This window comes from Chiloscyllium punctatum, chromosome 5, assembly GCF_047496795.1.
Source record: "Chiloscyllium punctatum isolate Juve2018m chromosome 5, sChiPun1.3, whole genome shotgun sequence".
Lineage (NCBI taxonomy): Eukaryota > Metazoa > Chordata > Chondrichthyes > Orectolobiformes > Hemiscylliidae > Chiloscyllium > Chiloscyllium punctatum.
The window spans coordinates 42,276,438-42,300,228 of NC_092743.1; the positions used below are offsets into that span (position 1 = coordinate 42,276,438).

The following is a 23,791-nucleotide window of genomic DNA, read 5'->3' on the forward strand; positions in this document are numbered from 1 at the left end:
GAGCAGACTGTCAAAGCCATTTGGCAGAATGCCTCATCGCCAGAACTTTCCAACAAGCACCAAGACGTGGCTTGGCTGGTGGTGAGAAGGGCTCTGCCTGTGAGATCCTTTATGCACGCCCGGACTCTCTGCCGCACCGCACGCTGCCCTCGAAGTGGCTGCGGGGGGGACGAGACTGTCACACACCTCCTTCTGGAATGTGCCTATGCAGAGGAAGTCTGGAGAGGAATGCAGTGGTGCTTGTCGAGGTTCGTCCCGAGCAGCGCCGTGACGCGGGACTCCGTGCTCTACGGCCTGTTCCCCGGGACTCACACCGAGACGAACATTAACTGCGCCTGGAGGATCATCAACTCGGTGAAGGACGCTCTCTGGGCGGTCCGAAACCTGTTGATCTTCCAGCTGAAGGAGTTGACCCCGACCGAGTGTTGCAGACTGGCACATTCCAAGGTCCAAGACTACGTGTTGAGGGACGCGCTGAAGCTTGGGGCAGCTGCCGCCAAGGCGCGGTGGGGAAAGACCACTGTGTAAGATCGGCCTGCCGAAAGAAGAACAGGGGGCCCATACAGACGTTTTTTTGGGCTCTGCTGATGCCTCAGCCAAATATATGTATATATACAAGATTGAAAAAATGCACAGGATTGTAAAGGACAAGAATAAAGTCGAATCTGTGTTTGTAAATATGGACATATGTATGGCATGATCCAATGTACAGACCATCAAATCATTTATGAATAAAGTATATTTTTGAAATAAAAAAAAGTTCCTCCAGAGGGCTCCCTGCTGCTCGTGGTTTGCAACTGCAGACGTCACAGCACACCAACAGGCAGACTTCTCTGAAGAAGAAGAAGAAGAAGAAGGTGTATTTTGGAGAAAGAGAACACTTGGCGCTGTTACCAGACAAAAAAAGAGGGCTTCTCCTTCATCCTCGTGAGCTGCAGCCCTGCGGTCAGGTTCCGCAAAGTGCTGCTTTCAGATACACGCCAAGCAGGCCGAGATGCAAAGAGCAACCGCCACTCGTCTGAAGCAGCACCCGCGAGCCCTGTCTGACCGGTAGGGCCTTTCCTTAGTGCTGACCTGCTCGGATGCGTTGCTGTTCAACTTGTGCAACTGTGGAAGTGGCACACCCCGTGCAGGCCAGATTTCATGAAGAGGAAACGAAGAGAAGTCCACAGGCAGTTTTCCGACAGGAATGGAAGACTCCTTCGTCCGGACGTTGACATAGTAAGTTGTCATCGAGCAGTTTAGAGCGCCGCTTCGCGGGAAAACTTTGCTTGAAAGGAGTCATAGAGATGTACGTCACGGAAAGAGACCCTTCGGTCGGACCTTTCCGACCAGATATCCCATCCCAATCTAGTCGTACCTGCCGGCACCCGGGCCATATCCCTCCAAACCCTTCCTATTCATATAGCCACCCAGGTGCCTTTTAAATGTTGCAATTGTACTCGCCTCCGCCACTTCCTCTGGCAGCTCATTCCATACACGTACCACCCTCTGTGTGAAAAAGGTGCCCCTTAGTTCTCTTTCATATCTTTTCCCTCTCACCCTAAACCTCTGCCCCTCTAGTGCTGGTCTCCCGCACCCCAGGGAAAAGACTTTGTCTATTTATCCGATCTATACGCCTCATGATTTTATATCACCCATACAAATATCTCAGCAAGGGGCCCAGCAATCACTTTCTTAGCTTCCCCCAGACCTGATCAGGTCCTGGGCATTGATCCACTTGTACGCGCTTCAAGGCATCCAGCATTCCTCCTCTGCAATGTGGACAATTTTCAAGATGTCACCATCCATTTCCCTATATTCTATACTTCTCCCTACATTCTATCCTTTTCCACAGTAAACACTGATGCAAAATACTCGTTTAGTATCGGCCCAGCCTCTCCTGCGGCTCGACACAAAGGCCGCTGTGCTGATCCTCGAGGGGCCCTCTTCTCTCCCTAGTCACCCTTTTGTCCTTATAATGTATTTGCAAAAACCCTTTGGATTTTCCTTAACTCTCTCTGCCAAAGCTATCTCAGGTCCCCTTTTTACCCTCCTGATTTCCCTACTGTCTTTACACTCTTGTACGGATTCACTCGATCTATCCTGTCTATACCTGACATGTGCTTCCTTCTTTTCCTGAAGCAAACCCTCATTTTCTTAGGCTCTTTGGTAAACGGAAGCACCTCCCTTCTTGCCTGCATGGAGTGCTGAGCAAAGGATCTTAGTGCGCTGTGACGTGGCTCTCCAGTAGCGGAGCCATCGAGACAAAGAAGTGAAAGGCTTTGCCGAATGTTGCCTGCCAAGCGCAAGACATACCGGGCTTTGCCGCGCTCCTGACGCCACGGCTCTGCGGCACCGCGAGTGGGCCGTGTCTCTGCACGGGCCAGAGCCCAGCATGTAACGGGCGAGGTGCGTGATTGTGGATTGAAAGCCGATATCCTGGCCTCACTCGAGCTGCAGCTTTCTGACGAGGGTTGCTCTGTGGCTCGCAGCACCTTGAAAACCGGCCTATTTGGGCACGCGGTATGAGCCTCGGCTGTCGGCTGGCCTTCTTAGCGCAGTAGGCAGCGCGTCAGTCTCGTAATCTGAAGGTCCTGAGTTTAATCCTCAGAGAAGGCAAGACTGTGGCCTTTGTCACCTTACGCGTTTTCTTTCTCTCCGCGGGCAATAATATTTGCTTTGGACGGCTTCACGCCTGCTTTGAACTGACCACACCAGAGCAAACGCGTCGCTGGAAGGTTTAACATCTGGGCGACACGTGCTCAACTTGTTTTTCTGCACAGCATTTTGTAAACTCACCATCGTGCTATCTGTGCAGCAGCAAAGACTGGAGCCACACGCAGGGTTCACGCGAGGGTCACACTGCTTGCGCCTCCCCAGGAAAAGCACTGTGGAGAATGTGGGCATCGATCCCACTACCTCTCGCATGCAAAGCGAGCGCTCTACCATTTGAGCTAATTCCCCTAAACTGTACACTTGCTTAGCCCCCATGGTGTTTCGGAAGGATGAGCTGAGAGCAGCAGGCGATTTCCTCTCGAGATTGCACGCTGTATTCAACCGAACAACGCGACGCGACTATCGACACATCCGAGCAGCAGCAGCAGCACGTGCGCGAAGTCTTCTGGAAAACACGGTGCCGCCGAAAGAATCGCCAGCGAGACGCTCTGAGATTCCAGAATCCAAACGAACCGATCGGCGCCAGCAGTCACAACAAGTGTGAGGTAGCACTCGAGAGCGCTGTCTGACTGATTGGAGACTTGCGACACGTTCAAGTGAGTGCTGACTGACTGCGTGGATGTTGTGTTCCTCCAGAGGGCTCCTTCTCGGCCTTTTGGCTCGGAATATGTGTCGTTCCTGAGGACCAGAGGAAGAGATTCTGCTCGAGTGTTGGAGGTTCGACGCAGCAGAAGCGTGCTGGCGGGGGAAAAACTGCGGGGGTCGTGTTGCGAGTCGTCGGAGCTGCTGGAGACCATCGCTGGATCGTGATTGGACGTTGGAGGATCGTTTGGTTGTGCTGACCTGCTCTTGGTGGATCTTCATGCTGGCTTCGGCCTAACGCCAATTCAGGGACCAGCCAACCTCTGAGCTATGGCCTCAGCAGCCACTCGCCGCCCGGGCCAGGGCATTCGGAACACAGTCAGGGTGACTGTGAAGAAGGTGGAGGAGCACACACCGGTGGATCGGACGGTGTTTGTGAAGAAAGTTCTGCTGGAGTGTTGCGGCCTTGCAGCCGCAGACGTGTACTGCCTGCAGGATTTCCCTGGGGCAGGCTACTTCGATGTGACCTTCAGAAGCGTGAAGCAGTGCGAACAGCTCCTGAAGGTCTTCAAGGAGAAGGAAGGGGAGCCGCTGTTCTCCATCTTGTCGGCGACGCCATTGTGTGTGCTTCCTGCACAGAGGAACCGGGTTGTTACAATCCATATGTACAACCCCTACGTTCCAGCGGCTGATGTCCTGACCTTCCTGGGAAGGTACGTCCAAGTCGAGGGAGAAGCCACCGATGTGATCGACCCCTTTGGGATCTGGACCAGTAAGAGGCAGGTCAAGGTAACTCTGAGGGCCGATGACAGTGGGAACATCCTCCACCCACCCTCGAGCTTCGCAATCGGAGGGAGCAGAGGCTACCTGACATATGCAGGGCAGCCCAAAGTGTGCCGAACCTGCGGGAAGCCGGGACACGTGGCGGTGGATTGCAAAGTGACCATCTGCAGGAACTGCAAACAGGAGGGTCACTTGACAAAGGACTGTCGGGAGGAAAAGAGCTGCAACCTGTGCGGGGAGGCGGGCCACATGTACAAGGCCTGCCCGAGACGAGGAGCCGCCACCTACGCACAGATGGCCGGAGGTGGCAACACGAGCCGCGGACCGACAAAGTCTAACGAGGTACCGCGAATCAGCAAAGGAACGGTGCCTGGAGGCACCCAGAAGGAAGGGAAAGTTGTAGAGGAGCAGGCAGCAGACAGCGGGGAGATGCAGCAGCCGACCCAAGCTCCTGCAAGACTGACGGAGGAAATGGAAGAGGAGGGATCAAAGGAGGCAGAGCAGTGGATTATCGTTAAAAACAGGAAAAGGAAACCTCTCGAGGGCCCCAAAGCCACCAAGCGAAGGGGGAAGAGACACCTCCAAGAGGAGGATACAGGCAGCTCCTCCGAGGGTGAGGACGGGCGCAAGAAGGGTCGCCTCCGGAGGAAGAGGCAGAGCGCCGTGGGGAGAAAGGAGGGCAACACCGCCCAAGAAGGAAAAGACGATCCCTCTGAGGGGATGGGTGAAGGCCTCCCCCTACCCGGTGAGAACCAAGGGGTACCCACCGGCCCACAGCTCCAGGGAACTGGGAGCAGCGTCCCAGTGACAGCCCTGATGTCAGATGGAGAACGGGGCGATGCGGACCCTGGGTCTGACACGATGACACCAGAGCGGGGAAATGACTCCAGCGTGGAGCCGGACAACTACCTCAGCCCTGGGAAGGTCCAGCAGTTTGCTGTCACCACGGGGATGCACGCAGCTACCCCACTGGAGCAAGACCAGAAGAAAATGGACACTGGTAACCCCGCAAACTGTTAAAATGGGGTTTAAAATTGCCAGCATAAATGTGCGTAGCATTAAAGCGGCTACGCGATGTGTTTCAACGCTGGCCTTCCTGGCCAACGTCAAAGCCGATGTCCTGTTTCTGCAGGAGTGCGGGATACCGCACCTCAGCAGTTACAGGAGATGGTCGAGCTTGTGGGCCCACGGGCCGTCAGTGTGGTCGGGGGGCAACGATAGCCGCGCCTCCGGCCTGGGTATCCTGTTGCGGGGAGGCAACTTCACCATCTCCGAGGTTAAGGAGGTGGTGGGCGGGCGCCTCCTCGTCGTGGACGTCAAATACAGAAACGCTCCCGTGAGACTAATCAACGTGTACGCCCCAGTGGGTAAGAGTGAACGGTTGGCCGTCCTGCAACAGCTTCCACTGCTGCTGGCTACGTCCAGGCCGGTCATTCTGGCCGGAGACTTCAACTGCATCATTGATGCTGATGGACGATCCGGCGGGGGGGACAGTAAACCGGACGCTACGTCCAGGGCCCTGATGGAAACGGTCAAAGACGCCAAGCTGCACGACGTCTTCAGCGCCCCTACAGACGGAGCGCAGCGTAGATACACCTGGTCACGGGCAGACGGGTCTATCCGCTCAAGGATAGATTACCTGTTTGTGTCCCGAACGCTCTCGGTCAGATCCACCGACGTCAAGCCGGTGTTCTTCTCTGACCACTGCCTCCTGCTGGCCGACTGTCACCTACAGGACGAACAGCGGGCGGGCAAGGGAACGTGGAAACTGAACACTAAGCTGTTGACCCCGGGAAACATCGAAGAGCTCAAGAGGGATTACGCAGGTTGGAGAACCGTGAAGCCCCTCTTTGAGTCTCCAGCGGACTGGTGGGAAACGGTAAAAGGGAACATCAAGAGGTTCTTTATCCTCAAAGGTGTCCAGGAGGCGAGAGAGAGGCGGGGAAAACTGTCCCAGCTCCAGGAAAGTATGCAGAACCTGCTCCTGCTGCAGACGATGGGGGTGGATGTCACGGAGGACCTCAAGGAGGTGAAGGGCCAGCAAGCCTCGCTCTTCGCCTCGGAGGCCTCCAGGATAATCTTCCGGTCCAGGGTCCGCTCGGTGGAGCAGGACGAGACGTGCTCACGTTTCTTCTTCCAGAAGGTGCACAAAGAGAGCTCCGTGCTCAGCAGCCTGAAGAAAGAAGATGGCTCGGTAACGTCATCTCAGGCTGACGTCATGAAGATCAGCAAATCCTTCTACGCCAGCCTGTATGACTCGAAGCCGACCGACAGCGCGGCCTCCCAGTCGTTCCTGTCCTCTATCACGGAGGTCCTAGATGACGGAACACGAGAGAGGCTGGACCAGCCGCTATCTCTGGATGAACTGACCAAGGCCCTCGAGTCCTTCGAAAAGAATAAAACTCCCGGAAGCGACGGCTTACCGGTCGAGGTTTATTCCGCTCTTTGGGACTTGATCGGCCAGGACCTGCTGGAGGTGTATGTCAGTATGCTCCGGGCAGGTACCATGAGTGAATCCATGAGGAAAGGCATCATCACCCTCGTCTACAAGCGGAAGGGGGAGAGGGAGGAAATTAGAAATTGGAGACCGATCTCACTGTTAAATGCAGACTACAAAATCCTGTCAAAGGTCATCGCCAACCGGGTCAGGTCTGCTCTGGGATCGGTGATCCACCCGGACCAAACCTGTGCTGTACCGGGCAGGAAGATCTCTGAGAGTCTCGCACTCCTCAGGGATACGATCGCCTACGTGCAGGACAGGGGGGTGGACACCTGCCTCATCAGCCTGGACCAGGAGAAAGCCTTTGACAGGATATCGCATACATATATGAGGGATGTCCTCTCCAAAATGGGCTTTGGGGAGGGAATCGGAAATTGGATCAGACTGCTCTACACCAACATTGTCAGTGCAGTCTCAATCAATGGGTGGGAATCAGATAGCTTCCCTGTAAGATCTGGAGTCAGGCAGGGATGCCCCCTCTCACCCGCCTTGTTTGTGTGTTGCATAGAGCCATTTGCCGAATCCATCAGGAAGGATGCGAGCCTGAGAGGGGTGACTATTCCTGGCAGCGGGGGCCTGCAGGTTAAGGCCTCCCTGTACATGGATGACGTCGCTGTTTTCTGCTCGGATCCGCTGTCCGTGCACAGACTCGTGTGCATCTGCGACCAGTTCGAACGGGCCTCGGGGGCCAAGGTAAACCGAGGCAAGAGCGAGGCCATGCTCTTCGGGAACTGGGCCGACCAATCCTCTATCCCCTTCACCGTCAGGACTGACCACCTGAAGGTGCTGGGTATTTGGTTCGGGGGGGCTGGGGCGTGCGCCAAGACCTGGGAGGAGCGGATCAGGAAGATGAGACAGAAACTAGGCAGATGGGGGCAACGGTCGCTCTCCATCGCGGGAAAAAACCTGGTCATCAGGTGTGAGGTACTCTCAGTATTGCTATATGTGGCACAGGTCTGGCCTATCCCCAGGACCTGTGCCGCCGCAGTCACCCGGGCCATCTTCCAATTCATTTGGAGATCAAAGATGGACCGGGTCCGAAGAGACTCTATGTACAAAGACCGGTGCAATGGGGGAAAAAACACGCCCAATGCCACCCTCACCCTGATGGCCACCTTTGTGTGTTGCTGCATCAAGCTGTGCGTGGATCCCCGGTACGCAAACACCAAGTGTCACTACGTACTGAGGTTCTACCTGTCCCCGGTGTTGCGAAGGATGGGCCTGGCCTCGCTGCCGCGGAACGCTCCGAGTAGTTGGACCGTTCCGTATCACCTGTCCTTCGTGGAGAAATTTATGAGGAAAAACACCTTTGACCACAAGTCCATCAGGAAGTGGTCAGCACGTAGCGTCCTTGAGACCCTTCGGGAAAAGGAGAGGGCGGATCCTGTCGAGCGGTTCCCTGAGCAGACTGTCAAAGCCATTTGGCAGAATGCCTCATCGCCAGAACTTTCCAACAAGCACCAAGACGTGGCTTGGCTGGTGGTGAGAAGGGCTCTGCCTGTGAGATCCTTTATGCACGCCCGGACTCTCTGCCGCACCGCACGCTGCCCTCGAAGTGGCTGCGGGGGGGACGAGACTGTCACACACCTCCTTCTGGAATGTGCCTATGCAGAGGAAGTCTGGAGAGGAATGCAGTGGTGCTTGTCGAGGTTCGTCCCGAGCAGCGCCGTGACGCGGGACTCCGTGCTCTACGGCCTGTTCCCCGGGACTCACACCGAGACGAACATTAACTGCGCCTGGAGGATCATCAACTCGGTGAAGGATGCTCTCTGGGCGGTCCGAAACCTGTTGATCTTCCAGCTGAAGGAGTTGACCCCGACCGAGTGTTGCAGACTGGCACATTCCAAGGTCCAAGACTACGTGTTGAGGGACGCGCTGAAGCTTGGGGCAGCTGCCGCCAAGGCGCGGTGGGGAAAGACCACTGTGTAAGATCGGCCTGCCGAAAGAAGAACAGGGGGCCCATACAGATGTTTTTTTGGGCTCTGCTGATGCCTCAGCCAAATATATGTATATATACAAGATTGAAAAAATGCACAGGATTGTAAAGGACAAGAATAAAGTCGAATCTGTGTTTGTAAATATGGACATATGTATGGCATGATCCAATGTACAGACCATCAAATCATTTATGAATAAAGTATATTTTTGAAATAAAAAAAAAAAAAAAGTTGTGTTCCTCCAGAGGGCTCCCTGCTGCTCGTGGTTTGCAACTGCAGACGTCACAGCACACCAACAGGCAGACTTCTCTGAAGAAGAAGAAGAAGAAGAAGGTGTATTTTGGAGAAAGAGAACACTTGGCGCTGTTACCAGACAAAAAAAGAGGGCTTCTCCTTCATCCTCGTGAGCTGCAGCCCTGCGGTCAGGTTCCGCAAAGTGCTGCTTTCAGATACACGCCAAGCAGGCCGAGATGCAAAGAGCAACCGCCACTCGTCTGAAGCAGCACCCGCGAGCCCTGTCTGACCGGTAGGGCCTTTCCTTAGTGCTGACCTGCTCGGATGCGTTGCTGTTCAACTTGTGCAACTGTGGAAGTGGCACACCCCGTGCAGGCCAGATTTCATGAAGAGGAAACGAAGAGAAGTCCACAGGCAGTTTTCCGACAGGAATGGAAGACTCCTTCGTCCGGACGTTGACATAGTAAGTTGTCATCGAGCAGTTTAGAGCGCCGCTTCGCGGGAAAACTTTGCTTGAAAGGAGTCATAGAGATGTACGTCACGGAAAGAGACCCTTCGGTCGGACCTTTCCGACCAGATATCCCATCCCAATCTAGTCGTACCTGCCGGCACCCGGGCCATATCCCTCCAAACCCTTCCTATTCATATAGCCACCCAGGTGCCTTTTAAATGTTACAATTGTACTCGCCTCCGCCACTTCCTCTGGCAGCTCATTCCATACACGTACCACCCTCTGTGTGAAAAAGGTGCCCCTTAGTTCTCTTTCATATCTTTTCCCTCTCACCCTAAACCTCTGCCCCTCTAGTGCTGGTCTCCCGCACCCCAGGGAAAAGACTTTGTCTATTTATCCGATCTATACGCCTCATGATTTTATATCACCCATACAAATATCTCAGCAAGGGGCCCAGCAATCACTTTCTTAGCTTCCCCCAGACCTGATCAGGTCCTGGGCATTGATCCACTTGTACGCGCTTCAAGGCATCCAGCATTCCTCCTCTGCAATGTGGACAATTTTCAAGATGTCACCATCCATTTCCCTATATTCTATACTTCTCCCTACATTCTATCCTTTTCCACAGTAAACACTGATGCAAAATACTCGTTTAGTATCGGCCCAGCCTCTCCTGCGGCTCGACACAAAGGCCGCTGTGCTGATCCTCGAGGGGCCCTCTTCTCTCCCTAGTCACCCTTTTGTCCTTATAATGTATTTGCAAAAACCCTTTGGATTTTCCTTAACTCTCTCTGCCAAAGCTATCTCAGGTCCCCTTTTTACCCTCCTGATTTCCCTACTGTCTTTACACTCTTGTACGGATTCACTCGATCTATCCTGTCTATACCTGACATGTGCTTCCTTCTTTTCCTGAAGCAAACCCTCATTTTCTTAGGCTCTTTGGTAAACGGAAGCACCTCCCTTCTTGCCTGCATGGAGTGCTGAGCAAAGGATCTTAGTGCGCTGTGACGTGGCTCTCCAGTAGCGGAGCCATCGAGACAAAGAAGTGAAAGGCTTTGCCGAATGTTGCCTGCCAAGCGCAAGACATACCGGGCTTTGCCGCGCTCCTGACGCCACGGCTCTGCGGCACCGCGAGTGGGCCGTGTCTCTGCACGGGCCAGAGCCCAGCATGTAACGGGCGAGGTGCGTGATTGTGGATTGAAAGCCGATATCCTGGCCTCACTCGAGCTGCAGCTTTCTGACGAGGGTTGCTCTGTGGCTCGCAGCACCTTGAAAACCGGCCTATTTGGGCACGCGGTATGAGCCTCGGCTGTCGGCTGGCCTTCTTAGCGCAGTAGGCAGCGCGTCAGTCTCGTAATCTGAAGGTCCTGAGTTTAATCCTCAGAGAAGGCAAGACTGTGGCCTTTGTCACCTTACGCGTTTTCTTTCTCTCCGCGGGCAATAATATTTGCTTTGGACGGCTTCACGCCTGCTTTGAACTGACCACACCAGAGCAAACGCGTCGCTGGAAGGTTTAACATCTGGGCGACACGTGCTCAACTTGTTTTTCTGCACAGCATTTTGTAAACTCACCATCGTGCTATCTGTGCAGCAGCAAAGACTGGAGCCACACGCAGGGTTCACGCGAGGGTCACACTGCTTGCGCCTCCCCAGGAAAAGCACTGTGGAGAATGTGGGCATCGATCCCACTACCTCTCGCATGCAAAGCGAGCGCTCTACCATTTGAGCTAATTCCCCTAAACTGTACACTTGCTTAGCCCCCATGGTGTTTCGGAAGGATGAGCTGAGAGCAGCAGGCGATTTCCTCTCGAGATTGCACGCTGTATTCAACCGAACAACGCGACGCGACTATCGACACATCCGAGCAGCAGCAGCAGCAGCACGTGCGCGAAGTCTTCTGGAAAACACGGTGCCGCCGAAAGAATCGCCAGCGAGACGCTCTGAGATTCCAGAATCCAAACGAACCGATCGGCGCCAGCAGTCACAACAAGTGTGAGGTAGCACTCGAGAGCGCTGTCTGACTGATTGGAGACTTGCGACACGTTCAAGTGAGTGCTGACTGACTGCGTGGATGTTGTGTTCCTCCAGAGGGCTCCCTGCTGCTCGTGGTTTGCAACTGCAGACGTCACAGCACACCAACAGGCAGAATTCTCTGAAGAAGAAGAAGAAGAAGAAGGTGTATTTTGGAGAAAGAGAACACTTGGCGCTGTTACCAGACAAAAAAAGAGGGCTTCTCCTTCATCCTCGTGAGCTGCAGCCCTGCGGTCAGGTTCCGCAAAGTGCTGCTTTCAGATACACGCCAAGCAGGCCGAGATGCAAAGAGCAACCGCCACTCGTCTGAAGCAGCACCCGCGAGCCCTGTCTGACCGGTAGGGCCTTTCCTTAGTGCTGACCTGCTCGGATGCGTTGCTGTTCAACTTGTGCAACTGTGGAAGTGGCACACCCCGTGCAGGCCAGATTTCATGAAGAGGAAACGAAGAGAAGTCCACAGGCAGTTTTCCGACAGGAATGGAAGACTCCTTCGTCCGGACGTTGACATAGTAAGTTGTCATCGAGCAGTTTAGAGCGCCGCTTCGCGGGAAAACTTTGCTTGAAAGGAGTCATAGAGATGTACGTCACGGAAAGAGACCCTTCGGTCGGACCTTTCCGACCAGATATCCCATCCCAATCTAGTCGTACCTGCCGGCACCCGGGCCATATCCCTCCAAACCCTTCCTATTCATATAGCCACCCAGGTGCCTTTTAAATGTTGCAATTGTACTCGCCTCCGCCACTTCCTCTGGCAGCTCATTCCATACACGTACCACCCTCTGTGTGAAAAAGGTGCCCCTTAGTTCTCTTTCATATCTTTTCCCTCTCACCCTAAACCTCTGCCCCTCTAGTGCTGGTCTCCCGCACCCCAGGGAAAAGACTTTGTCTATTTATCCGATCTATACGCCTCATGATTTTATATCACCCATACAAATATCTCAGCAAGGGGCCCAGCAATCACTTTCTTAGCTTCCCCCAGACCTGATCAGGTCCTGGGCATTGATCCACTTGTACGCGCTTCAAGGCATCCAGCATTCCTCCTCTGCAATGTGGACAATTTTCAAGATGTCACCATCCATTTCCCTATATTCTATACTTCTCCCTACATTCTATCCTTTTCCACAGTAAACACTGATGCAAAATACTCGTTTAGTATCGGCCCAGCCTCTCCTGCGGCTCGACACAAAGGCCGCTGTGCTGATCCTCGAGGGGCCCTATTCTCTCCCTAGTCACCCTTTTGTCCTTATAATGTATTTGCAAAAACCCTTTGGATTTTCCTTAACTCTCTCTGCCAAAGCTATCTCAGGTCCCCTTTTTACCCTCCTGATTTCCCTACTGTCTTTACACTCTTGTACGGATTCACTCGATCTATCCTGTCTATACCTGACATGTGCTTCCTTCTTTTCCTGAAGCAAACCCTCATTTTCTTAGGCTCTTTGGTAAACGGAAGCACCTCCCTTCTTGCCTGCATGGAGTGCTGAGCAAAGGATCTTAGTGCGCTGTGACGTGGCTCTCCAGTAGCGGAGCCATCGAGACAAAGAAGTGAAAGGCTTTGCCGAATGTTGCCTGCCAAGCGCAAGACATACCGGGCTTTGCCGCGCTCCTGACGCCACGGCTCTGCGGCACCGCGAGTGGGCCGTGTCTCTGCACGGGCCAGAGCCCAGCATGTAACGGGCGAGGTGCGTGATTGTGGATTGAAAGCCGATATCCTGGCCTCACTCGAGCTGCAGCTTTCTGACGAGGGTTGCTCTGTGGCTCGCAGCACCTTGAAAACCGGCCTATTTGGGCACGCGGTATGAGCCTCGGCTGTCGGCTGGCCTTCTTAGCGCAGTAGGCAGCGCGTCAGTCTCGTAATCTGAAGGTCCTGAGTTTAATCCTCAGAGAAGGCAAGACTGTGGCCTTTGTCACCTTACGCGTTTTCTTTCTCTCCGCGGGCAATAATATTTGCTTTGGACGGCTTCACGCCTGCTTTGAACTGACCACACCAGAGCAAACGCGTCGCTGGAAGGTTTAACATCTGGGCGACACGTGCTCAACTTGTTTTTCTGCACAGCATTTTGTAAACTCACCATCGTGCTATCTGTGCAGCAGCAAAGACTGGAGCCACACGCAGGGTTCACGCGAGGGTCACACTGCTTGCGTCTCCCCAGGAAAAGCACTGTGGAGAATGTGGGCATCGATCCCACTACCTCTCGCATGCAAAGCGAGCGCTCTACCATTTGAGCTAATTCCCCTAAACTGTACACTTGCTTAGCCCCCATGGTGTTTCGGAAGGATGAGCTGAGAGCAGCAGGCGATTTCCTCTCGAGATTGCACGCTGTATTCAACCGAACAACGCGACGCGACTATCGACACATCCGAGCAGCAGCAGCAGCAGCACGTGCGCGAAGTCTTCTGGAAAACACGGTGCCGCCGAAAGAATCGCCAGCGAGACGCTCTGAGATTCCAGAATCCAAACGAACCGATCGGCGCCAGCAGTCACAACAAGTGTGAGGTAGCACTCGAGAGCGCTGTCTGACTGATTGGAGACTTGCGACACGTTCAAGTGAGTGCTGACTGACTGCGTGGATGTTGTGTTCCTCCAGAGGGCTCCCTGCTGCTCGTGGTTTGCAACTGCAGACGTCACAGCACACCAACAGGCAGACTTCTCTGAAGAAGAAGAAGAAGAAGAAGGTGTATTTTGGAGAAAGAGAACACTTGGCGCTGTTACCAGACAAAAAAAGAGGGCTTCTCCTTCATCCTCGTGAGCTGCAGCCCTGCGGTCAGGTTCCGCAAAGTGCTGCTTTCAGATACACGCCAAGCAGGCCGAGATGCAAAGAGCAACCGCCACTCGTCTGAAGCAGCACCCGCGAGCCCTGTCTGACCGGTAGGGCCTTTCCTTAGTGCTGACCTGCTCGGATGCGTTGCTGTTCAACTTGTGCAACTGTGGAAGTGGCACACCCCGTGCAGGCCAGATTTCATGAAGAGGAAACGAAGAGAAGTCCACAGGCAGTTTTCCGACAGGAATGGAAGACTCCTTCGTCCGGACGTTGACATAGTAAGTTGTCATCGAGCAGTTTAGAGCGCCGCTTCGCGGGAAAACTTTGCTTGAAAGGAGTCATAGAGATGTACGTCACGGAAAGAGACCCTTCGGTCAGACCTTTCCGACCAGATATCCCATCCCAATCTAGTCGTACCTGCCGGCACCCGGGCCATATCCCTCCAAACCCTTCCTATTCATATAGCCACCCAGGTGCCTTTTAAATGTTGCAATTGTACTCGCCTCCGCCACTTCCTCTGGCAGCTCATTCCATACACGTACCACCCTCTGTGTGAAAAAGGTGCCCCTTAGTTCTCTTTCATATCTTTTCCCTCTCACCCTAAACCTCTGCCCCTCTAGTGCTGGTCTCCCGCACCCCAGGGAAAAGACTTTGTCTATTTATCCGATCTATACGCCTCATGATTTTATATCAACCATACAAATATCTCAGCAAGGGGCCCAGCAATCACTTTCTTAGCTTCCCCCAGACCTGATCAGGTCCTGGGCATTGATCCACTTGTACGCGCTTCAAGGCATCCAGCATTCCTCCTCTGCAATGTGGACAATTTTCAAGATGTCACCATCCATTTCCCTATATTCTATACTTCTCCCTACATTCTATCCTTTTCCACAGTAAACACTGATGCAAAATACTCGTTTAGTATCGGCCCAGCCTCTCCTGCGGCTCGACACAAAGGCCGCTGTGCTGATCCTCGAGGGGCCCTCTTCTCTCCCTAGTCACCCTTTTGTCCTTATAATGTATTTGCAAAAACCCTTTGGATTTTCCTTAACTCTCTCTGCCAAAGCTATCTCAGGTCCCCTTTTTACCCTCCTGATTTCCCTACTGTCTTTACACTCTTGTACGGATTCACTCGATCTATCCTGTCTATACCTGACATGTGCTTCCTTCTTTTCCTGAAGCAAACCCTCATTTTCTTAGGCTCTTTGGTAAACGGAAGCACCTCCCTTCTTGCCTGCATGGAGTGCTGAGCAAAGGATCTTAGTGCGCTGTGACGTGGCTCTCCAGTAGCGGAGCCATCGAGACAAAGAAGTGAAAGGCTTTGCCGAATGTTGCCTGCCAAGCGCAAGACATACCGGGCTTTGCCGCGCTCCTGACGCCACGGCTCTGCGGCACCGCGAGTGGGCCGTGTCTCTGCACGGGCCAGAGCCCAGCATGTAACGGGCGAGGTGCGTGATTGTGGATTGAAAGCCGATATCCTGGCCTCACTCGAGCTGCAGCTTTCTGACGAGGGTTGCTCTGTGGCTCGCAGCACCTTGAAAACCGGCCTATTTGGGCACGCGGTATGAGCCTCGGCTGTCGGCTGGCCTTCTTAGCGCAGTAGGCAGCGCGTCAGTCTCGTAATCTGAAGGTCCTGAGTTTAATCCTCAGAGAAGGCAAGACTGTGGCCTTTGTCACCTTACGCGTTTTCTTTCTCTCCGCGGGCAATAATATTTGCTTTGGACGGCTTCACGCCTGCTTTGAACTGACCACACCAGAGCAAACGCGTCGCTGGAAGGTTTAACATCTGGGCGACACGTGCTCAACTTGTTTTTCTGCACAGCATTTTGTAAACTCACCATCGTGCTATCTGTGCAGCAGCAAAGACTGGAGCCACACGCAGGGTTCACGCGAGGGTCACACTGCTTGCGTCTCCCCAGGAAAAGCACTGTGGAAAATGTGGGCATCGATCCCACTACCTCTCGCATGCAAAGCGAGCGCTCTACCATTTGAGCTAATTCCCCTAAACTGTACACTTGCTTAGCCCCCATGGTGTTTCGGAAGGATGAGCTGAGAGCAGCAGGCGATTTCCTCTCGAGATTGCACGCTGTATTCAACCGAACAACGCGACGCGACTATCGACACATCCGAGCAGCAGCAGCAGCAGCACGTGCGCGAAGTCTTCTGGAAAACACGGTGCCGCCGAAAGAATCGCCAGCGAGACGCTCTGAGATTCCAGAATCCAAACGAACCGATCGGCGCCAGCAGTCACAACAAGTGTGAGGTAGCACTCGAGAGCGCTGTCTGACTGATTGGAGACTTGCGACACGTTCAAGTGAGTGCTGACTGACTGCGTGGATGTTGTGTTCCTCCAGAGGGCTTCTCGGCCTTTTGGCTCGGAATATGTGTCGTTCCTGAGGACCAGAGGAAGAGATTCTGCTCGAGTGTTGGAGGTTCGACGCAGCAGAAGCGTGCTGGCGGGGGAAAAACTGCGGGGGTCGTGTTGCGAGTCGTCGGAGCTGCTGGAGACCATCGCTGGATCGTGATTGGACGTTGGAGGATCGTTTGGTTGTGCTGACCTGCTCTTGGTGGATCTTCATGCTGGCTTCGGCCTAACGCCAATTCAGGGACCAGCCAACCTCTGAGCTATGGCCTCAGCAGCCACTCGCCGCCCGGGCCAGGGCATTCGGAACACAGTCAGGGTGACTGTGAAGAAGGTGGAGGAGCACACACCGGTGGATCGGACGGTGTTTGTGAAGAAAGTTCTGCTGGAGTGTTGCGGCCTTGCAGCCGCAGACGTGTACTGCCTGCAGGATTTCCCTGGGGCAGGCTACTTCGATGTGACCTTCAGAAGCGTGAAGCAGTGCGAACAGCTCCTGAAGGTCTTCAAGGAGAAGGAAGGGGAGCCGCTGTTCTCCATCTTGTCGGCGACGCCATTGTGTGTGCTTCCTGCACAGAGGAACCGGGTTGTTACAATCCATATGTACAACCCCTACGTTCCAGCGGCTGATGTCCTGACCTTCCTGGGAAGGTACGTCCAAGTCGAGGGAGAAGCCACCGATGTGATCGACCCCTTTGGGATCTGGACCAGTAAGAGGCAGGTCAAGGTAACTCTGAGGGCCGATGACAGTGGGAACATCCTCCACCCACCCTCGAGCTTCGCAATCGGAGGGAGCAGAGGCTACCTGACATATGCAGGGCAGCCCAAAGTGTGCCGAACCTGCGGGAAGCCGGGACACGTGGCGGTGGATTGCAAAGTGACCATCTGCAGGAACTGCAAACAGGAGGGTCACTTGACAAAGGACTGTCGGGAGGAAAAGAGCTGCAACCTGTGCGGGGAGGCGGGCCACATGTACAAGGCCTGCCCGAGACGAGGAGCCGCCACCTACGCACAGATGGCCGGAGGTGGCAACACGAGCCGCGGACCGACAAAGTCTAACGAGGTACCGCGAATCAGCAAAGGAACGGTGCCTGGAGGCACCCAGAAGGAAGGGAAAGTTGTAGAGGAGCAGGCAGCAGACAGCGGGGAGATGCAGCAGCCGACCCAAGCTCCTGCAAGACAGACGGAGGAAATGGAAGAGGAGGGATCAAAGGAGGCAGAGCAGTGGATTATCGTTAAAAACAGGAAAAGGAAACCTCTCGAGGGCCCCAAAGCCACCAAGCGAAGGGGGAAGAGACACCTCCAAGAGGAGGATACAGGCAGCTCCTCCGAGGGTGAGGACGGGCGCAAGAAGGGTCGCCTCCGGAGGAAGAGGCAGAGCGCCGTGGGGAGAAAGGAGGGCAACACCGCCCAAGAAGGAAAAGACGATCCCTCTGAGGGGATGGGTGAAGGCCTCCCCCTACCCGGTGAGAACCAAGGGGTACCCACCGGCCCACAGCTCCAGGGAACTGGGAGCAGCGTCCCAGTGACAGCCCTGATGTCAGATGGAGAACGGGGCGATGCGGACCCTGGGTCTGACACGATGACACCAGAGCGGGGAAATGACTCCAGCGTGGAGCCGGACAACTACCTCAGCCCTGGGAAGGTCCAGCAGTTTGCTGTCACCACGGGGATGCACGCAGCTACCCCACTGGAGCAAGACCAGAAGAAAATGGACACTGGTAACCCCGCAAACTGTTAAAATGGGGTTTAAAATTGCCAGCATAAATGTGCGTAGCATTAAAGCGGCTACGCGATGTGTTTCAACGCTGGCCTTCCTGGCCAACGTCAAAGCCGATGTCCTGTTTCTGCAGGAGTGCGGGATACCGCACCTCAGCAGTTACAGGAGATGGTCGAGCTTGTGGGCCCACGGGCCGTCAGTGTGGTCGGGGGGCAACGATAGCCGCGCCTCCGGCCTGGGTATCCTGTTGCGGGGAGGCAACTTCACCATCTCCGAGGTTAAGGAGGTGGTGGGCGGGCGCCTCCTCGTCGTGGACGTCAAATACAGAAACGCTCCCGTGAGACTAATCAACGTGTACGCCCCAGTGGGTAAGAGTGAACGGTTGGCCGTCCTGCAACAGCTTCCACTGCTGCTGGCTACGTCCAGGCCGGTCATTCTGGCCGGAGACTTCAACTGCATCATTGATGCTGATGGACGATCCGGCGGGGGGGACAGTAAACCGGACGCTACGTCCAGGGCCCTGATGGAAACGGTCAAAGACGCCAAGCTGCACGACGTCTTCAGCGCCCCTGCAGACGGAGCGCAGCGTAGATACACCTGGTCACGGGCAGACGGGTCTATCCGCTCAAGGATAGATTACCTGTTTGTGTCCCGAACGCTCTCGGTCAGATCCACCGACGTCAAGCCGGTGTTCTTCTCTGACCACTGCCTCCTGCTGGCCGACTGTCACCTACAGGACGAACAGCGGGCGGGCAAGGGAACGTGGAAACTGAACACTAAGCTGTTGACCCCGGGAAACATCGAAGAGCTCAAGAGGGATTACGCAGGTTGGAGAACCGTGAAGCCCCTCTTTGAGTCTCCAGCGGACTGGTGGGAAACGGTAAAAGGGAACATCAAGAGGTTCTTTATCCTCAAAGGTGTCCAGGAGGCGAGAGAGAGGCGGGGAAAACTGTCCCAGCTCCAGGAAAGTATGCAGAACCTGCTCCTGCTGCAGACGATGGGGGTGGATGTCACGGAGGACCTCAAGGAGGTGAAGGGCCAGCAAGCCTCGCTCTTTGCCTCGGAGGCCTCCAGGATAATCTTCCGGTCCAGGGTCCGCTCGGTGGAGCAGGACGAGACGTGCTCACGTTTCTTCTTCCAGAAGGTGCACAAAGAGAGCTCCGTGCTCAGCAGCCTGAAGAAAGAAGATGGCTCGGTAACGTCATCTCAGGCTGACGTCATGAGGATCAGCAAATCCTTCTACGCCAGCCTGTATGACTCGAAGCCGACCGACAGCGCGGCCTCCCAGTCGTTCCTGTCCTCTATCACGGAGGTCCTAGATGACGGAACACGAGAGAGGCTGGACCAGCCGCTATCTCTGGATGAACTGACCAAGGCCCTCGAGTCCTTCGAAAAGAATAAAACTCCCGGAAGCGACGGCTTACCGGTCGAGGTTTATTCCGCTCTTTGGGACTTGATCGGCCAGGACCTGCTGGAGGTGTATGTCAGTATGCTCCGGGCAGGTACCATGAGTGAATCCATGAGGAAAGGCATCATCACCCTCGTCTACAAGCGGAAGGGGGAGAGGGAGGAAATTAGAAATTGGAGACCGATCTCACTGTTAAATGCAGACTACAAAATCCTGTCAAAGGTCATCGCCAACCGGGTCAGGTCTGCTCTGGGATCGGTGATCCACCCGGACCAAACCTGTGCTGTACCGGGCAGGAAGATCTCTGAGAGTCTCGCACTCCTCAGGGATACGATCGCCTACGTGCAGGACAGGGGGGTGGACACCTGCCTCATCAGCCTGGACCAGGAGAAAGCCTTTGACAGGATATCGCATACATATATGAGGGATGTCCTCTCCAAAATGGGCTTTGGGGAGGGAATCGGAAATTGGATCAGACTGCTCTACACCAACATTGTCAGTGCAGTCTCAATCAATGGGTGGGAATCAGATAGCTTCCCTGTAAGATCTGGAGTCAGGCAGGGATGCCCCCTCTCACCCGCCTTGTTTGTGTGTTGCATAGAGCCATTTGCCGAATCCATCAGGAAGGATGCGAGCCTGAGGGGGGTGACTATTCCTGGCAGCGGGGGCCTGCAGGTTAAGGCCTCCCTGTACATGGATGACGTCGCTGTTTTCTGCTCGGATCCGCTGTCCGTGCACAGACTCGTGTGCATCTGCGACCAGTTCGAACGGGCCTCGGGGGCCAAGGTAAACCGAGGCAAGAGCGAGGCCATGCTCTTCGGGAACTGGGCCGACCAATCCTCTATCCCCTTCACCGTCAGGACTGACCACCTGAAGGTGCTGGGTATTTGGTTCGGGGGGGCTGGGGCGTGCGCCAAGACCTGGGAGGAGCGGATCAGGAAGATGAGACAGAAACTAGGCAGATGGGGGCAACGGTCGCTCTCCATCGCGGGAAAAAACCTGGTCATCAGGTGTGAGGTACTCTCAGTATTGCTATATGTGGCACAGGTCTGGCCTATCCCCAGGACCTGTGCCGCCGCAGTCACCCGGGCCATCTTCCAATTCATTTGGAGATCAAAGATGGACCGGGTCCGAAGAGACTCAATGTACAAAGACCGGTGCAATGGGGGAAAAAACACGCCCAATGCCACCCTCACCCTGATGGCCACCTTTGTGTGTGGCTGCATCAAGCTGTGCGTGGATCCCCGGTACGCAAACACCAAGTGTCACTACGTACTGAGGTTCTACCTGTCCCCGGTGTTGCGAAGGATGGGCCTGGCCTCGCTGCCGCGGAACGCTCCGAGTAGTTGGACCGTTCCGTATCACCTGTCCTTCGTGGAGATATTTATGAGGAAAAACATCTTTGACCACAAGTCCATCAGGAAGTGGTCAGCACGTAGCGTCCTTGAGACCCTTCGGGAAAAGGAGAGGGCGGATCCTGTCGAGCGGTTCCCTGAGCAGACTGTCAAAGCCATTTGGCAGAATGCCTCATCGCCAGAACTTTCCAACAAGCACCAAGACGTGGCTTGGCTGGTGGTGAGAAGGGCTCTGCCTGTGAGATCCTTTATGCACGCCCGGACTCTCTGCCGCACCGCACGCTGCCCTCGAAGTGGCTGCGGGGGGGACGAGACTGTCACACACCTCCTTCTGGAATGTGCCTATGCAGAGGAAGTCTGGAGAGGAATGCAGTGGTGCTTGTCGAGGTTCGTCCCGAGCAGCGCCGTGACGCGGGACTCCGTGCTCTACGGCCTGTTCCCCGGGACTCACACCGAGACGAACATTAACTGCGCCTGGAGGATCATCAACTCGGTGAAGGACGCTCTCTGGGCGGTCCGAAACCTGTTGATCTTCCAGCTGAAGGAGTTGACCCCGACCGAGTGTTGCAGACTGGCACATTCCAAGGTCCAAGACTACGTGTTGAGGGACGCGCTGAAGCTTGGGGCAGCTGCCGCCAAGGCGCGGTGGGGAAAGACCACCGTGTAAGATCGGCCTGCCGAAAGAAGAACAGGGGGCCCATACAGACGTTTTTTTTTGGACTCTGCTGATGCCTCAGCCAAATATATGTATATATACAAGATTGAAAAAATGCACAGGATTGTAAAGGACAAGAATAAAGTCGAATCTGTGTTTGTAAATATTGACATATGTATGGCATGATCCAATGTACAGACCATCAAATCATTTATGAATAAAGTATATTTTTGAAATAAAAAAAAAGTTCCTCCAGAGGGCTCCCTGCTGCTCGTGGTTTGCAACTGCAGACGTCACAGCACACCAACAGGCAGACTTCTCTGAAGAAGAAGAAGAAGAAGAAGGTGTATTTTGGAGAAAGAGAACACTTGGCGCTGTTACCAGACAAAAAAAGAGGGCTTCTCCTTCATCCTCGTGAGCTGCAGCCCTGCGGTCAGGTTCCGCAAAGTGCTGCTTTCAGATACACGCCAAGCAGGCCGAGATGCAAAGAGCAACCGCCACTCGTCTGAAGCAGCACCCGCGAGCCCTGTCTGACCGGTAGGGCCTTTCCTTAGTGCTGACCTGCTCGGATGCGTTGCTGTTCAACTTGTGCAACTGTGGAAGTGGCACACCCCGTGCAGGCCAGATTTCATGAAGAGGAAACGAAGAGAAGTCCACAGGCAGTTTTCCGACAGGAATGGAAGACTCCTTCGTCCGGACGTTGACATAGTAAGTTGTCATCGAGCAGTTTAGAGCGCCGCTTCGCGGGAAAACTTTGCTTGAAAGGAGTCATAGAGATGTACGTCACGGAAAGAGACCCTTCGGTCGGACCTTTCCGACCAGATATCCCATCCCAATCTAGTCGTACCTGCCGGCACCCGGGCCATATCCCTCCAAACCCTTCCTATTCATATAGCCACCCAGGTGCCTTTTAAATGTTGCAATTGTACTCGCCTCCGCCACTTCCTCTGGCAGCTCATTCCATACACGTACCACCCTCTGTGTGAAAAAGGTGCCCCTTAGTTCTCTTTCATATCTTTTCCCTCTCACCCTAAACCTCTGCCCCTCTAGTGCTGGTCTCCCGCACCCCAGGGAAAAGACTTTGTCTATTTATCCGATCTATACGCCTCATGATTTTATATCAACCATACAAATATCTCAGCAAGGGGCCCAGCAATCACTTTCTTAGCTTCCCCCAGACCTGATCAGGTCCTGGGCATTGATCCACTTGTACGCGCTTCAAGGCATCCAGCATTCCTCCTCTGCAATGTGGACAATTTTCAAGATGTCACCATCCATTTCCCTATATTCTATACTTCTCCCTACATTCTATCCTTTTCCACAGTAAACACTGATGCAAAATACTCGTTTAGTATCGGCCCAGCCTCTCCTGCGGCTCGACACAAAGGCCGCTGTGCTGATCCTCGAGGGGCCCTCTTCTCTCCCTAGTCACCCTTTTGTCCTTATAATGTATTTGCAAAAACCCTTTGGATTTTCCTTAACTCTCTCTGCCAAAGCTATCTCAGGTCCCCTTTTTACCCTCCTGATTTCCCTACTGTCTTTACACTCTTGTACGGATTCACTCGATCTATCCTGTCTATACCTGACATGTGCTTCCTTCTTTTCCTGAAGCAAACCCTCATTTTCTTAGGCTCTTTGGTAAACGGAAGCACCTCCCTTCTTGCCTGCATGGAGTGCTGAGCAAAGGATCTTAGTGCGCTGTGACGTGGCTCTCCAGTAGCGGAGCCATCGAGACAAAGAAGTGAAAGGCTTTGCCGAATGTTGCCTGCCAAGCGCAAGACATACCGGGCTTTGCCGCGCTCCTGACGCCACGGCTCTGCGGCACCGCGAGTGGGCCGTGTCTCTGCACGGGCCAGAGCCCAGCATGTAACGGGCGAGGTGCGTGATTGTGGATTGAAAGCCGATATCCTGGCCTCACTCGAGCTGCAGCTTTCTGACGAGGGTTGCTCTGTGGCTCGCAGCACCTTGAAAACCGGCCTATTTGGGCACGCGGTATGAGCCTCGGCTGTCGGCTGGCCTTCTTAGCGCAGTAGGCAGCGCGTCAGTCTCGTAATCTGAAGGTCCTGAGTTTAATCCTCAGAGAAGGCAAGACTGTGGCCTTTGTCACCTTACGCGTTTTCTTTCTCTCCACGGGCAATAATATTTGCTTTGGACGGCTTCACGCCTGCTTTGAACTGACCACACCAGAGCAAACGCGTCGCTGGAAGGTTTAACATCTGGGCGACACGTGCTCAACTTGTTTTTCTGCACAGCATTTTGTAAACTCACCATCGTGCTATCTGTGCAGCAGCAAAGACTGGAGCCACACGCAGGGTTCACGCGAGGGTCACACTGCTTGCGTCTCCCCAGGAAAAGCACT

The 23,791-nt window shown here is 54.3% G+C and overlaps 9 non-coding genes across 9 annotated transcripts; 5 read left to right on the forward strand and 4 right to left on the reverse strand.

Moving 5' to 3' along the window:
- Positions 1–2,528: 2,528 nt before the first annotated feature.
- trnat-cgu (transfer RNA threonine (anticodon CGU)) lies at positions 2,529–2,601 on the forward strand. Its single transcript has one exon. It is a non-coding gene; the product is annotated as a tRNA-Thr (tRNA).
- Positions 2,602–2,873: 272 nt separating this feature from the next.
- trnaa-ugc (transfer RNA alanine (anticodon UGC)) lies at positions 2,874–2,946 on the reverse strand. Its single transcript has one exon. It is a non-coding gene; the product is annotated as a tRNA-Ala (tRNA).
- A 7,518-nt stretch (positions 2,947–10,464) lies between these two features.
- trnat-cgu (transfer RNA threonine (anticodon CGU)) lies at positions 10,465–10,537 on the forward strand. The gene has a single exon. It is a non-coding gene; the product is annotated as a tRNA-Thr (tRNA).
- Positions 10,538–10,809: 272 nt separating this feature from the next.
- trnaa-ugc (transfer RNA alanine (anticodon UGC)) lies at positions 10,810–10,882 on the reverse strand. The gene has a single exon. It is a non-coding gene; the product is annotated as a tRNA-Ala (tRNA).
- A 2,110-nt stretch (positions 10,883–12,992) lies between these two features.
- Positions 12,993–13,065, forward strand: trnat-cgu (transfer RNA threonine (anticodon CGU)). Its single transcript has one exon. It is a non-coding gene; the product is annotated as a tRNA-Thr (tRNA).
- A 272-nt stretch (positions 13,066–13,337) lies between these two features.
- trnaa-ugc (transfer RNA alanine (anticodon UGC)) lies at positions 13,338–13,410 on the reverse strand. Its single transcript has one exon. It is a non-coding gene; the product is annotated as a tRNA-Ala (tRNA).
- A 2,110-nt stretch (positions 13,411–15,520) lies between these two features.
- trnat-cgu (transfer RNA threonine (anticodon CGU)) lies at positions 15,521–15,593 on the forward strand. Its single transcript has one exon. It is a non-coding gene; the product is annotated as a tRNA-Thr (tRNA).
- Positions 15,594–15,865: 272 nt separating this feature from the next.
- Positions 15,866–15,938, reverse strand: trnaa-ugc (transfer RNA alanine (anticodon UGC)). The gene has a single exon. It is a non-coding gene; the product is annotated as a tRNA-Ala (tRNA).
- A 7,509-nt stretch (positions 15,939–23,447) lies between these two features.
- On the forward strand, positions 23,448–23,520 carry trnat-cgu (transfer RNA threonine (anticodon CGU)). The gene has a single exon. It is a non-coding gene; the product is annotated as a tRNA-Thr (tRNA).
- The last annotated feature ends 271 nt before the right edge of the window (positions 23,521–23,791 follow it).